Below are 14,706 nucleotides of genomic sequence, written 5' to 3'. Positions count from 1 at the left end.
AACGAAAGTTTGAAGTCCTAACCTTCAGGATCTCAGGATGTGATCTTATTTGTAAATACAGTGTTTGCAGATGTAGTCAAGATGAGATTATTAGGGTGGGCCCTAGTGCAATATAACTGGTGTCCTTATAAAAAGGGGAAATTTGGACATATATATATAGATGTGCATAGAAGGAAGAATATGTGAACAGATACAGGAATAACACCATGTGAAGACAGAGTACTGGCAAGGAGCAGTGGCTCACGCCTGTAATACCAGCACATTGGAAGGTCAAGGTGGGTGGGTCACCTGAGGTCATGAGTTCACAACCAGCATGAGTAACATGGTGAAACCCCGTCTCCACTAAATACAAAAAATATCAGCCAGGCATGGTGGCACATGTTGTAATCCAAGCTACTTGGAAGGCTGAGACAGGAGAATTGCTTGTACCTGGGAGGCAGAGGTTGCGGTGAGCTGAGATTGCACCATTGCACAACAGCCTGTGCATCAAGAGTGAAACTCCATCTCAAAACAAAACAAAAAGACAGAGTATTGGAGTGATGCATCTACAAGCCAAGGAATGCCAAAGATTGCCAGCAAACGACTAGAAGCGAGAGAAAGGCCAGGAAGATTTTCCTCCAGGTTTCAGAGACAGCATGGCTCTGTGGACACTTTGAGTGAACTTCCAGCCATCAGAATTAATGACACAATAAATTTCTGTTGTTTTAAGTTACCCAGTTTACAGTACTTGGTTATGGCAGCCCGAAGAAATGAATACACCACCTGGCATAGGATGTACTATTTTTGTTGTTCAATTTCTGCCTGCCCCTACTAGACTAATTACCATGAGGAAAGAGACAAAGTACATTTTCTTCACTTTTGTGCCTCAAGTACTTAGAACAGTGCCCAGCACTCAATACATATTTGCCAAGAGAATGTAGGGATATTTTATTTTTCATTTTTTTTAAATTGATACATAGTATTTGTATGTATTTGTAGGGTACATGTGATATTTTGTTATATGCATAGAATGTGTAACCATCAAGTCAGGGTATTTAGGATACACATCACCTTTTGCATTTATCATTTTTATGTGTTGGGAACATTTCAAGTCCTCTGTGTAGCTATTTTGAACTATACAATACATTGTTGTTTACTGTAGTCACGCTTCTTTGCTATGGAACATTAGAAACTATTCTTTCTTTTTCCTCCCCTACACCCACACCCACACCCATACCTATCTTCCTAGTCTTTAGTAATTGTCATTTTACTCTGTACATCCAAGAGATCAACTTTTTTTTTTCTCCCATATATGAGTGAGAACATGCAATATTTGTTTTTCTGGGTCTGGATTATTTCACTTAACATAATGATCTCCACTTCCATCAATGTTGCTGCAAATGGTATTATCTCATTCTTTTTTATGGCTAAATAGTATTCCATTGTGTATATGTATCATATTTTCTTTAATCATCTGTTGATGAACACAGGTTGATTCTCTGTCTTTGCTGTTGTGAATAGTGCTGGAATAAATATGTGAGCGCAGATGTCTCTTCAACATACTGATTCCTTTCCTTTGGATAATTGCCCAGTAGTGATAGATCATATGGTATTTCTATTTTTAGTTTTTTTGAGAAATCGCCATGCTGCTTCCCTAGTGGCTGTACTAATTTACATTCCCATCAACAGCATACAAGAGTTACCTTTTCTTTGCATCCTCACCAGCATCTGTTATGTTTTTGTCTTTTTAATAATAACTATTCTAACTGGGGTAAGATGGTATCTCATTTTGGTTTTAATTTACATTTCCCTGATGATTAGTGACGTTGAACATTTTTTCATGTATTTGCTGGCCATTTGTGTGTCTTCATCCAAGAAATGTTATTCAGACCTCTTGCCCACTTTTTAAAGGGATTATTTATTTATTTTTTTTGCTGTTTGAGTTCCTTATGTATTTTGGATATCAGTCCCTTGTCAGACAAGCAGTTTGCAAATATTTTCTCCCATTCAGCAGGCTGTGTTTTCATGATATTGATGGTTTTCTTTGTTGTGCAGAAGCTTTTTAGTTTAATATGGTACCGTTGTCTATTTTTATTTTTGTTACCTGTACTTTTAAGGTCTTAGCCATAAAGTCTTTGCCTAGACCAATGCCCTAAAGTGTTTTCTCTAGGTTTTTTCCCTAGTAGTTTTATAGTTTGAGGTCTCATGTTTAAGTCTAACCCATTTTGAGTTGATTTTTATATGTAGTGAGAGATAGGGGTCTAGTTTCATTCTTCTGTGTATAAATATCCAGTATTCTTAGCACCATTTATTGAAAACGGTGTCCCTTTTCCCAATGTATATTCTTGGCAACTTTATAAAAAAAATCAGTTGCCTTATATGTAGACTTATTTCCAGGTTCTCTATTCTGTTTCATTGGTCTATGTGTCAGTTTTTGTATCACTGCAATGATGCTTTGGTTACTATAACCTTGTAATATATTTTGAAGTCAGGTGGTGTGATGTCTGCAGCTTTGTTCTTTTTGCTGAGGATTGCTTTGGCTACTCAGGCTCTTTTTTGGTTTCATGCAAATTTTGAGATTGTTTTTTCTATTTCTGTGAAAAACATTCTTTTTTCTTTTTTTTTTTTTTGCTACAAACTGCTTCTTTCTAAAAGAGAAATCTAAGTCCAGGTATTAATGAAGTAAGAAAAATTTCAATAATTATAAGAGTATAGTAGAAAACTTCACCTTATGTTCTGTTATGGTTCCCTACAAAATACTCTGTGATAGAAGCTATTTCTCTGGTAGGGAGAGTCTTAAACATCTGTGAGCATATCCAGGGAGGCACTGTTGCCAGGGATGGGAACATTTTCTGCACAGGAGACCCTGTTGGGTACTAAGGATCAGGTTTTCCTGTGTGTCTCAGGATGTTGCCTATTGCCTCTTGCCTGTTGGGTCTGCAACAGAAATCTGCAATTTCTGTCCAGACTGCTCAATTTCCTTCCCCTTTGGTGTTACTGACCTCTGCTGTTAAAAAGCAGCGCCTCTGCTTGCCTCTAAAGCTACTCTCTGGTTTCCAACCACTAAAACATTCAATAACCAATCTCATCATTCTGGAAAACAAATATCCTGGAGCTCAAAGGCTACAGAGACATTTCCAATTATTTCCTAAAATGGCTTTTTAGATTTGAAAGTTCATCTGTGAGAACCAGGGTCACGTGTCTGTCTTCAGCGTTACAGAGAAAGACAGATGGAGGTTGTTGCGCTCACAAGAGAAAAGGAAACTTAAGGCAGCTTCCCCTTTTCTTGACCACCGGATGTGTCTTCTGCAACTTCTGTGAACTCCAGTAATTGAGGTCATATTGTGGCATTAAAAAAAAAAATCCAGCTGTTTGCATGGTTCCCTTAATCCTTACTTTTATCTAATTCAACCACCTAATCTGGCCAACAAATGTGAGGGGAACAAAATTCTATCCCTTTGTTTAGAGACAGATGAACAGTCTCTAATATAACCCACAAATAAAACTGTGTGTCTGTGTGTGTGTGTGTGTCTGTGTGTGTGTGTGAGAGAGAGAGAGGGAGAGAGAGAGAGAGACAGACTGGAGTGCGGTGGTGTGATCATGGCTCACTGAAGCCTTGATGTCCCAGGTTCAAGCAATCTTCCCGCCTCAGCCTCTTAAGTAGCTGGGACTAGAGGCATGTACCACCACACCTGGTGAATTTTCATAGTTTTTGTAGAGATGGAGACTCTCTATATTGCCAGAGCTGGTCCCAAACTTCTTGGTTCAAGCAATCCTGCCTCAGCCTCCCAAAGTGCTGGGATTCTAGGCGTGAGTCACTACACCTGGCCAAACAAAACATTTTTAAGATTATTGATCTTAGTGGAGTCCTTGTGATAAGGCATAAGCATGACATTCCAAAATAGAAAGAATACAAAACAATGGATTTGCGCGTAAATATCTCTACTAACATGTGAGTTTTGGAAAATTCCCTATTTCATGAATCATTAGCTTGTAAGTTTTGTTTTGATGTTATACAAGCATTTCTAAAACAAGTCTGTGTAGATGTTGCCACCTACTGTTTGCCTAGAAACATCCTTCATATAATTCACTTCATATAACAATACTCTTCTTTCTAATTGCATTTATTTTCCAGGAAGGTCATTTCTGTCTCAACCATTTCTTGTTTTAAAATTATTTGTCTATTTGTTACTTACTCTTAAGTACCATATCTACGAGGTCATTACAAGAAATTCTTTCTTTATACATTGGAAAATCCTGAGGCAATGACACAATTTTCTTTAAATGTTCTCTGATATATTGAAACTGTAATCAGTCTTAGGTTTAAAAAGACTATACAGTATATGTCATTGAAACATCATTTAAAAAATTATTAGTCTCCATGTAAATCAAAGTGGTCAAGATCATTAGATTGCTGTTAGTTTTATTTTGACATTCATATTTAAGATATTTAGGCTGAGTGTGGAGGCTCATATCTGTAATCTTAGCCCTTTGGGAGGCTGAGGTGGGTGGTTCACTTGAGGCTAGGAATTCGAGACCAGCATGGCCAACATAGGAAGACCCCGTCTCTACTAAAAATACAAAAAATTAGCCTGGCATGGTGGCAGGCACCTGTAATCCCAGCTGCTTGAAGCTGAGGCACAAGAATCACTTGAACCTGGGAGGCAGAGGTTGCAGTGAGCTGAAATCGCACCACTACACTCCAGCCTAGGTGGCAGAGTGAGACTCTGTCTCTGTTTCTGTCTCTCTTTCTCTGTCTCTCTCTCTCTCTTCCTCTCTCTCTCTCTCACACACACACAGACACACACAGACACACATACACACACACACAGAGATATTTATAAAGCAAATATCTGCTTTTTTTCCTTCCTTTTGTCTTAATCTTTTCAGGCTGCTATTAGAAAGCACCATAAACTGGGTGGCAAATAAATATCTGAAATGTATTTCTCACAGTTCTGAAGTTTGAGAAGTCCCAGATCAAGACACTGGTAGCTTTGGTGTCTGGTGAGGGTCTGCTTCCTCACAGACAGGGTTATCTCACAGTAACCTCACATGGTAGAAATGGGAAGGGATCTTTCTGGGGTCTCTTTTATAAAGACACTAATCCCATTTGTGAGGGTTCCATTCTGATAACCTAATCACCTCTCAAAGGACCCACCTCTTATGTTAACCTTGGGGGTTAACATTTCCACATATGAATTTGGGTGGAAGGGACACAAATATTCAGAATATAGCACTGTAAATAGTTTTGGATGTTAGTGATTGAATGGCAAATTCTTTTTTATTAGGATAAAAAACCAATTGTTTTACTTACCAATTGGTCGTCTGAACTTGTTTTTGTTTGTTTGTTTGTTTTTAGATGGCTCTGTGGCCCAGGCTGGAGTGAAGTGGCACCATCTCAGCTCACCGTAACTTCTGCCCCACAGGTTCAAGTGATTCTCTTGCCTCAGCCTCCTGAATAGCTGAGATTACAGGTGTGTGCCGCCATGCCCAGCTAATTTTTATATTTTTAGTAGCAAGAGGGTTTCACCATGTTGGCCAGGCTGGTCTGGAACTTCTGACCTCAGGTGATCCACCCACCTTGGCCTCCCAAAGTGCTGGGATTACAGGCGTGATCCACCACCCCTGGCCTGAACTGTTTACTTTGTAGTTAGTTTTATGATGTGCCTGTGGCACTATTTTCAGTGTGCTGTTTATTAAAACTGGAAATAAAGTAAAAAATTTTAAATCTTCACAACCAGGTTAATTTGAATGCACTGAGATAATTTATGGTTTGCAGACAAATAACTATGACTAGATCCAGTAATAATTATAATTAAAAATCTGTAAAATATTTTCCAGTTTGTGAAGTCCTTTGTATATTTTAATAAATTTGGTCCTAATAACAACCCTGTGAAATAATTAATATAGTAATTGCTTTCATATTATAACCAAAGAAAGAATGAAAGAAATCAAGGTAATAATTGGATAGTACACAGCTAGAATAACTCTATAAATCCAGTTTTCTTAACTAAAAAGCTTACTCACTTTTACCATTCCTCATGAGTTAATTATTAGGTTGGTGCAAAAGTATTTGCGGTTTTTGCTAATTACTTCTGCACCAACCTTAATAATTTACATGACAGGTACTGAACTCTTTTTCAACTTTTCCTTGTTGAATGAATAGTTTTAAAATGCTTTCAAATAATCAAACATTCTTCTAAATCTTTGGGTAGGTCTCTAATAACTGAAATGGAACTATATTCATCTTCTGTGAAGCTGGCCTGGATAAACCAGCTTATCCCTAAATGCCACCAGAATGTGTTGAGAAGTGGATTGTTCCCAGTCTCCGTAGAAGACCTCAGCCTACCCAACACCTTGATTTCAGTCTTATGATAACTTGAGCACAGAACTCAATCACGTCGTTAGGACATCTCATCTACAGAAGCTGTGCTATCATAAATTTGTGTTATTTTAAGCCCTTTTTATTGTAAGACTCTGGTTCCTGTTTCCTTGCTGGTTGTTGGCCAAGGGCACTTTCAGCTTCCAGAGGCCATCTGCATTCTTTGCCATGTGGTCCTCTCCATCTTCAAAGCCAGTGGTGGAAAAACTCTCCCTTGTGGAATTGCAATCATAGTTTGAATCTCTCCAACTTCCCTGTTGCTGACCTCTAAACACAGATTAAAGGGTTTGTGATTAGGTCAGACTCTCTTAGAATGTTTCTCAACCTTAACTGATTTGAGGCCATAGCCGCATCACAAATCTTTTCACAGCAACACCTAGATTAATGTTTGATTGAATACCTAGGAGAAGGTGTTTTTACACCAAGGGTTGGGAATTTAGGGGCCTTTTTAGAATTCTACCAACCATGTTTCTCATCAGCTACAAGTATTTCCTAATTTAGCCCCCAGTCTCCAGTCTCTGCCTTAATACTCTCACAATTTACATTACAGAGTGGCTTCTTAATGAATCATTCCAAAGCACAGTTCTGATTAAGTTTATTATCTTACTTAAGTCAATAACAACAAAACAACCAAAAGTTTGAGGGCAGCCTATGGCATGTAAGAAGGTCTTTGAAAATCAAGGTCTAAAGGACTCCTGTTTCTCTTCCTTTCTTCATGCATCATTAAATTGAGTATTCATCTTGTTTTTCTGTGCACAGTAAGCTCAGTGCTTTGACTTCTGCCCCCTTTTCCTTATCTTCAACTTTACAGGAACAATTCTCGATTGCTTGAAGGCTGCATTCCAATGCTAACTCTTCCAAAGAACTTTGCATTAACTTGTTCCCCTTTGAAAGCCTTTACTACGTAGTTTTAAAAATCTATACTTCTGGCCAGGTGTGGTGGCTCATGTCTGTAATCTCAGTGCTTTAGGAAGGCGAGGCAGGAGGATTGCTTCAGGCCAAGATTTCGAGACCAGCCCGGGCAACACAGCAAGACCCCACCTCTATTTTAAAAAAGCAAAAAAATTAAAAAAAGTAAAAATCTTCATTTCTAGTGTAGTTAGTATCCTACTTTGGGTTAAGATACTAAATAAATGCTCCATGACTCCTACCAAACGCAGATTACTGTAGGCCAGATGTGCAATAAGGTGTTGTCTCTCTTCAACATCTACTAGTGCCTTGTAGAGATATTATCCAAAATATTTGTTGAGCCGTTAACTAAAAAATCAAAATAGAAACTAGAATGCCATGCGCACCAAGAGCTCGTAGACCTGCATTGTGAATGCTTAATTACATTTCCATATATATATTTTTTCTTTTGAGACAGAGTCTAACTCTGTCGCCCAGGCTGGAGTGCAGTGGTGTGATCTCGGCTCACTGCAACCTCTGCCTCCTGGATTCAAGCAATTCTCCTTCCTCAGCCTCCCGAGTAGCTGGGATTACAGGCATGCGCCACAGCTCCCAGCTAATTTTTGTGTTTTTAGTAAAGACGGGGTTTTGCCATGTTGACCAGGCTGGTCTCGAACTCCTGACCTCAGGTGATCTGCCCATCTCTGCCTCCCAGTCCATACTTTTATATTACTCTCTTCTTTCTTTTGTGGCTGCTAGTTTTCAAGGTCATTGTCTCCTGAGCTGCTGTATTTACGTTAGACTATATTCTTCAGCTCTTGGCTAATATTGAATGACTAGCTTATTTATGCTTTCTTTTGTTACAAATCAGTGGTTTTATTTGTTTTTTTCTTACTTGGAGAAAGGAGTTTCTCCTCCAATTTTAAGAAAATTTTCAAGAGCTAGAAGCAGACTTGATGTTATATCTTATTTTCTTATTTACACAATTAACCTTTTTCTAATATTAGGAATATTTCCCTACAAGTCATTCCTGACTAATGAACTCTGCTGTATGAGTCATATATGACTTAGCAAGCATTTTGGATTTTTAAATAAGTTACCGCTTATTTAAGCAGGCTGCAGAAACATTAGTCATTGTGAGATTCAGCTTACACGTTTTCACTTAGTGACTAATTGAGTATAAGAATGGAACAGATATTTACGTGGTAATTTTCCAAATTTTCAAAAGACTTTGGCATCAGTTATCTTATTTCATGAAATGTGTCACTGTAAGATAAGCAGTACCTTATCTTAGAGACCTCTCTAGCCTTTTAAGCATACTGGAAAAAGCCATCTTGGAAAACAAATGAATGAATGAAAGAATGAATGAGTGAATGAACTGATGGAATAATGATGGATTAGAAAAGACACTGAAGCAGAAAAGTCATAGACCTTGAAATTATATGTCTGAACAGTAAATTAGACCTTATAACTTAACTGAAGAGCACAAAGAAGACCTAAATCAATAGTAAACCATATTATTATAACCCTCCAAATTATAAAAATGTCAATTTCCCCCAAATATTTAGTTAATGCAAATTCAAAGTACTTTGGAGTTCTTTTTTTTTTGTTTTAAAAAAGACTGGTTTTAAAATTAATCAGTAAGGAAAAATACATAAAACTAAGAAATTTTGAAAAGAAATAATGAAGTAAGATTTGCCCCATGAATTGTTTTTCCCTCTCCTACTCACCACTCATTCTCAGTTCCTCACTTCTGACACCAGATGGGTAGGATTTATTTTTCCCCACATACTAATTCTCCAGCAAACATCAACTGGGTGTCTCTGGTGGCACAGATCTTCCAATCCCTTGAAATTTCCTGGATGATAGGAGTGCCTCTTGTTCTAATGAGGCAACTTTTGGTGGGCATCTGAATGGAGGCTGGTAACCAGAAAGACTAAGCCATGATTTGAAGACTGGAACTTTCATACTTCGCCAGGAGATGCTACCCCTCTCAGCTTCTCCATGTGTTCAGCAGTCCATAGGTCTCCCAATTCATTGTTTAGGGATTTTTATGGAGGCTTTTTCAAGAAGGCATGACCGATCATTAACTCAATCTCCAGCTTCTCTCCTCTTTCAAAAGGATGGTGGGGTGAGCTCGAAAGTTCCAGGCCTATAATTCAATTCAGTTCTGGTAATATCTACCTAGAGTTAGAGTCACATCCTATAGGTTAAGGGCTCAGTCTCACAGGATTGCCCCCACTTCAGAGGCCAACTGCAATCTGGGAACTTCTGACTGGCTGGCTATGAATTGGGATTCACATGACTTCCTCCTTAGGTTAAATCATTTAATCATTTACTAGAGTGGCTCATAGAACTCAGGAAAGCACTTTACTTTTTTTTTTTGCCAGTTTATTATAAAGGATATTATAAAAGATACAGATGAACAGCCAGATGCATTAGGCAAGATACGGGGGAAGGGGTACAGAGTTTCCACGTCCTCTCCAGGGCTCAGCATCTCCATGTGTTCCGCAGTCCAGTTGCTCTCCAAACCCATTGTTCAGGGATTTTTACGGAAGCTTTTTCAAGAAGATATGATCAATTATTAACTCAATGTCCAGCTTTTCTCCTCTTTCAGGACAATGGTGGGGTGGGCTCAAAAGTTCCAGGCTTTAAATCATGACTTAGTCTTTCTGGTTACCAACCTCCATGCAGACGCCCACCAAGAGTTGCCTCATTAAAACAAGAGACACTCCTATCACCCAGGAAATTTCAAGGGATTGGGAGCTCTGTGTCAAAGACCTTATTAGAACAAAATATTCACCTAGCACCCCTATTGCTCAGGAAATTAGAAGAGTTTTAGGAGTTATGTGCCAGGAACCGGGGACAGAGACCAAATAGATATTTCTGATGTCACAATATCACAAAAGTATACTTTAAATTTGTGGTAAATGAAACAATGCAGAATTAGTGTAAATTCAACAAATGCATCAACAGAATGGAATATAGAATCCAGAAACAGACCATTTAGTTTTGGAAATTTAGTTTATGAAAAGGATGGTCTTTCAGTAAGTGGGAGAAAATTTTTAAGTAAAAGATATTGGACCAAAGAGTGTTGGTTGGCCCATTCTTTGCTGCTTCTGTGGTTATGGAACCCATGATTTCTAGCTGAACAAATGGCTGCCCACAGTAGACAATACTTCCTAATCTTTCTTGGAGTAAGGTGGCCATGTGATTAATTCTAGACCAGTGGGATGTAAGCAGAAGGTTGTAATCTTAAAGTGAGGGGCATGACCACCTAACAGGGCTTTCCTGCTGCCTGAAATGAGAACATGATATCTGCTACCTATAGCTATCTTGGCTCATATGGAAAATGCAATGGTTGTGATTGGTGGAGTAATAAGACATAAAGAAAAGGGATCTCTGACACTTCTAGTGACCTCCCAAGACAGGTCTCATCATGAAGATACTGTGTCTTTGGAATACACTACAAATCTTGAATTGCCTGTCTTTAAATTTTATTTTTGGTGGAAAATAAAATTCTAGTTAGTTTAAGCTACTATTATTTTAGATTTTCTGTTATTCCCAAATGAACCCAATCTTAGCTGGCACAGATGTGAGGTTATTGAATACGCATTTAAAATTTAAAATTTACAGAAAAGTAAAAGAGAAGAAATAAAAAAGAAACCACCTTATTAAAATCTGTTAAAGAGGAAACAAAGAATTACCCAACCCAAAACATATATTTCTGAGTCTAGGTTTCATCCTTCTATTGCTAATGTTTTTAGCATTAGCATAATAATATTGCTAATAATTTTTTAAAGGAATATTTATTTTTTTTTGTGGGATAATGGTGTCAGCTCCAAAAGTGTAATTGTAAATCTCTTATTTAGGTCATAGAATGTATTTTCCTTTAGAAATTAAGTTATAAACAATGATTGGGTTTCCTGTGAGCCAATGCTATAGAGGACAATGGTAGATTTTGATGAACACATAAGACTTTAAACCAAAATACCGATAGTGGTATGCATTTCTAACACAATCACATTATCACATTGTAAGTTTACAGTATTATGTGTGCTTATAGTATCTTAACTATAAATGCTATTTATTCCTTTGCCAAATATCATTCTATGAGTATTTTTTTCTGTACTACAACTTTTTGTTTTCCTTTGGGCTAATAACAGGTTTTTTTTTCTTTTTCTTTTCTATTTACTTGTCTTTCTATATACTAATAATCAATTTGGCCCTAAACTCTCAGCCAGTTGTCTAAATCTCCTCTTCATACATTCAGACCCACCAGGCATTCTTACAATGTCCACCATTCTGAAGAATCTCTCCCAGGCCTTCAGAACTGCTTTCCTCTAGAGTGATTTCTCTGTGGGCCTTGTGTACAGCCATCATCATGGGAACTCTTTTCACTTCTTCTATAAGTAGGATCTCTTGTTTCTTGAACTGCATGATTTCTTCTTTTTTAGTTTACTTTCTTTGTAGTGGAGCACATCTTCTAGTAACCTCCCCAGAAAGGCTTCATAATGACAATACTGTGTTTTCAGAATATCTTGGTATAGCCTCACGTTTGTTTGATAGTTTGACTGGAGAGATAGTTTTGGATTTGAAATTGCTTTTCCTCAGAATTTCAAAAGCAACTTACATTTTCTTCTAAACTACAGCTTCGCTACTGAGAAGTCCAAGCCATGCTTATTTCTAGCCCTTTATCACTGTATTCATTTTCTACTACTGTGTAATAAGTTTACCACTAATTTAGGGACAACACCTATTTATTATCTCATAGTTCTATAACTTGGAAGTCAGGGTGAGTTTTCTTCTTTTAGGGTCTTACAAGGCCAAAACCAACATTTTGATTTTGGGCTGGGCTGTCATATGGAGGTTATGGGGAAGAATGTATTTCCAAGCTCTTTCAGATTTTTGACCAAATGTGTCTTCCATCTGTAGGACTCAGGTCCCTGTTTCCTTGCTGGTGGTTCTCTGGGGGCTGCCCTCAGCTTCTAGAAGTTGCTGTCATTGTTTGTCATGTGGCCTCCTCTGTCTTCAAGCCAGCAATGGTTCACTGAATCCTAATGGCTTCCTACCTCTCTGAATTTCCCTTCTGCCAGCCAGAGAAAACTGCTTTTAAAAGGCTCATGGGATATGATTAGGCCCACCCAGATAATCTTTGTATTTTAAAATCAGTGATTTGGGATTTTAGTTGCATTAGCAAAATCCCTTCACCGCAGTACCTAGAGTAGTTTGATTGAATAACCAAAGGAAGGAAATCTTGGGGGATCTCTCTTTAGAATTCTGCCTACCACAGTAACCATTCATATTTTGCAAAAGAGCATTCCCTTTCCTGGGAAGTTACGATACTCTTCCTTGCTGCTTGAGTAGGAATGCTCCCCATACCCTACTCATTGTCATCTGTCAGGCCTAGATTTCTACTATAGATCACATGGAGAGTGACAGGGAAGCAACTAAGGGTAGAGCAGGACTGCTTATTTATAAGTTGAAAAATTGTGAGCTGGGTAATTCCTTTTTAAACACACACATTTATTTAAGTTATATTTTTTGACTCTTCTGTTTTATAAACATATAATTCAAAGTGATAGGAACTCTTAAATGGCAGATCATATCTCAGACTGATGAAAGTAACTAGGAAATAATAAATATGTAATTGAATGCCTAATCTTTTATGGAGATTCGGGTTAAAACGTGAATAGGACTTAATTAAAAAATTATGCAAGCCTACATAATGAGTTAGCTTAGACTGTTTTCTTTCAACTATTTTATTGGTATAAAATCATAATTAACATTATTCAAACTATTATATTTATAACTCATATGAATAGGCAAGTCATTATTGCAATTAAAGCATAAGGAACTTGAAGACTTTTATATTAAACAAATTTTAAAATGTCATTAAAACCAAGAAGTGAATCTGAAAATGTCTCATATGTTTGAGAGGAAGCAATATTTTGATCCAACAAGGAAAAACTTTCAAGTCAAAAGCAGGCTGAATAAGTGAATGTAGGGGAGAGAGGAGATTGACTCCCATATGGTTAATGGTCAGTGTGACATCACTGCAGGAAACATGATTGGTGAATAAGGATTAAGGCTAAATGACACAATCAAGCTGACATATGCTAGGGCCAGAATTTGAAAGCCTTGTGTTATATCTGAGTTTCAGTGCATGGTTCTGATCGATGTAAAAAGGGACAGTGTTAATTCCTATTATTTCACGAGTAAAATTTAAAAAGCTGATCACCAAACCTTCGTATATAGAATACACTTCAGTGCTTTTAGTGAGATCTTATGAATCACACTATAATGAAATTATTGAGCAATTTTCTCTTTGGTAGTTCTTGGACACTGACGTTCAAGTTCATTTTGTTGACTGAATTTAAAAAATATGTTTCTAATATTTTCTTTATAGACATAAAGTATAACTATTTAATGTGTACTACTTGCTGTGTTCATTACGTTTATTGAATCATAGCATGTGTCATGACTATTTCCAACCCTCTTTTAACTATTTTAAATAATTTTTAACAGCCTTAAATAATCTATTATATGCCAATACATAAATAATAACATTTCAAGTTAAAAAATACTATTGCTTAAATTGTTTGAACTGAACTAATTCTATAATTGCATAAATAATATGTATAAATTGGGGTTCTCAGTGACAGAAATCAAATTGGTTGATTTAAACAGAAAATGAAATTGTAAAGACATTGAACAGCTTGCAGAGTCATCAGGGAGCTTGGAAATGAAGAGTAACAGACTGAACTACAACCAAAAGCATAACACAGAACTGGCCTTACAAAGATACCTCTGCCACTGTACACTGGGTGATGTAGCTTGACCCATTGATATCACCCATGGGACACCATGTCTTGTGACTTGTACCATCACTACTTTTACCCCTGGAAACTAGAACTTTCAGTCACTGCTACCAGCTCTAAAATGAAATCTTCACCATCCCTGCTCCTTTGCATCCTTGCTCCTTTGACTTAGAATGCTGGTAGCTCTAAGTGGTTGAACAGAGGACACATATCTATGCTTAGATAAGGTACACAGGTTGGCTGCATTGTTAGACATTTGAGAATCTGTATTTTCTGTTTCTGTTGTGATAGTCAGTGTATAACTGGCACAAAGACTCTCAAGATAGGGTTTTCTTCCAATATAGGAAGGGTTTTAGATGTTAGGAAGAAAAAAAAGGCAAAGCAAATATCCCTTTAGCCCCCACTGACATTCTCAAATGTCAATTTAGGGTTTGCAATGTCATAATGCCAGCTGGACCCTTCCTTTCCAGTGTCATAGGGTGTTCCATCACACTAGCCAATGCAGTGTCCTATATCCCAGGGAACAGGTGGACTAGCACACCAGGAAGTCTTCCCCCAGGACAAAAGGAGCCATAATGCATAATCCCCAGAGCCTGGGAGCTACCTTCCTGGGGCTGCTGCTACTGACAGCAACCC

General features: G+C 37.6%; 1 protein-coding gene across 1 annotated transcript in view; it reads left to right on the top strand.

The window, feature by feature from the left end:
* LGSN (lengsin, lens protein with glutamine synthetase domain) overlaps window positions 1-14,706 on the top strand; it is a 292,498-nt gene that overhangs the window by 209,245 nt on the left and 68,547 nt on the right. Inside the window, exon 4 of the transcript XR_010158055.1 lies at window positions 5,339-5,453. The gene's annotated coding sequence lies outside the window, so the exon portion shown is untranslated. The remainder of the gene's footprint in view (window positions 1-5,338; window positions 5,454-14,706) is intronic.

The sequence above is a fragment of the Pan troglodytes genome, chromosome 5 (assembly GCF_028858775.2).
Source record: "Pan troglodytes isolate AG18354 chromosome 5, NHGRI_mPanTro3-v2.0_pri, whole genome shotgun sequence".
NCBI lineage: Eukaryota > Metazoa > Chordata > Mammalia > Primates > Hominidae > Pan > Pan troglodytes.
Note: the sequence above shows the minus strand (reverse complement) of the source record. Positions and strands in the feature narration are given on the sequence as shown.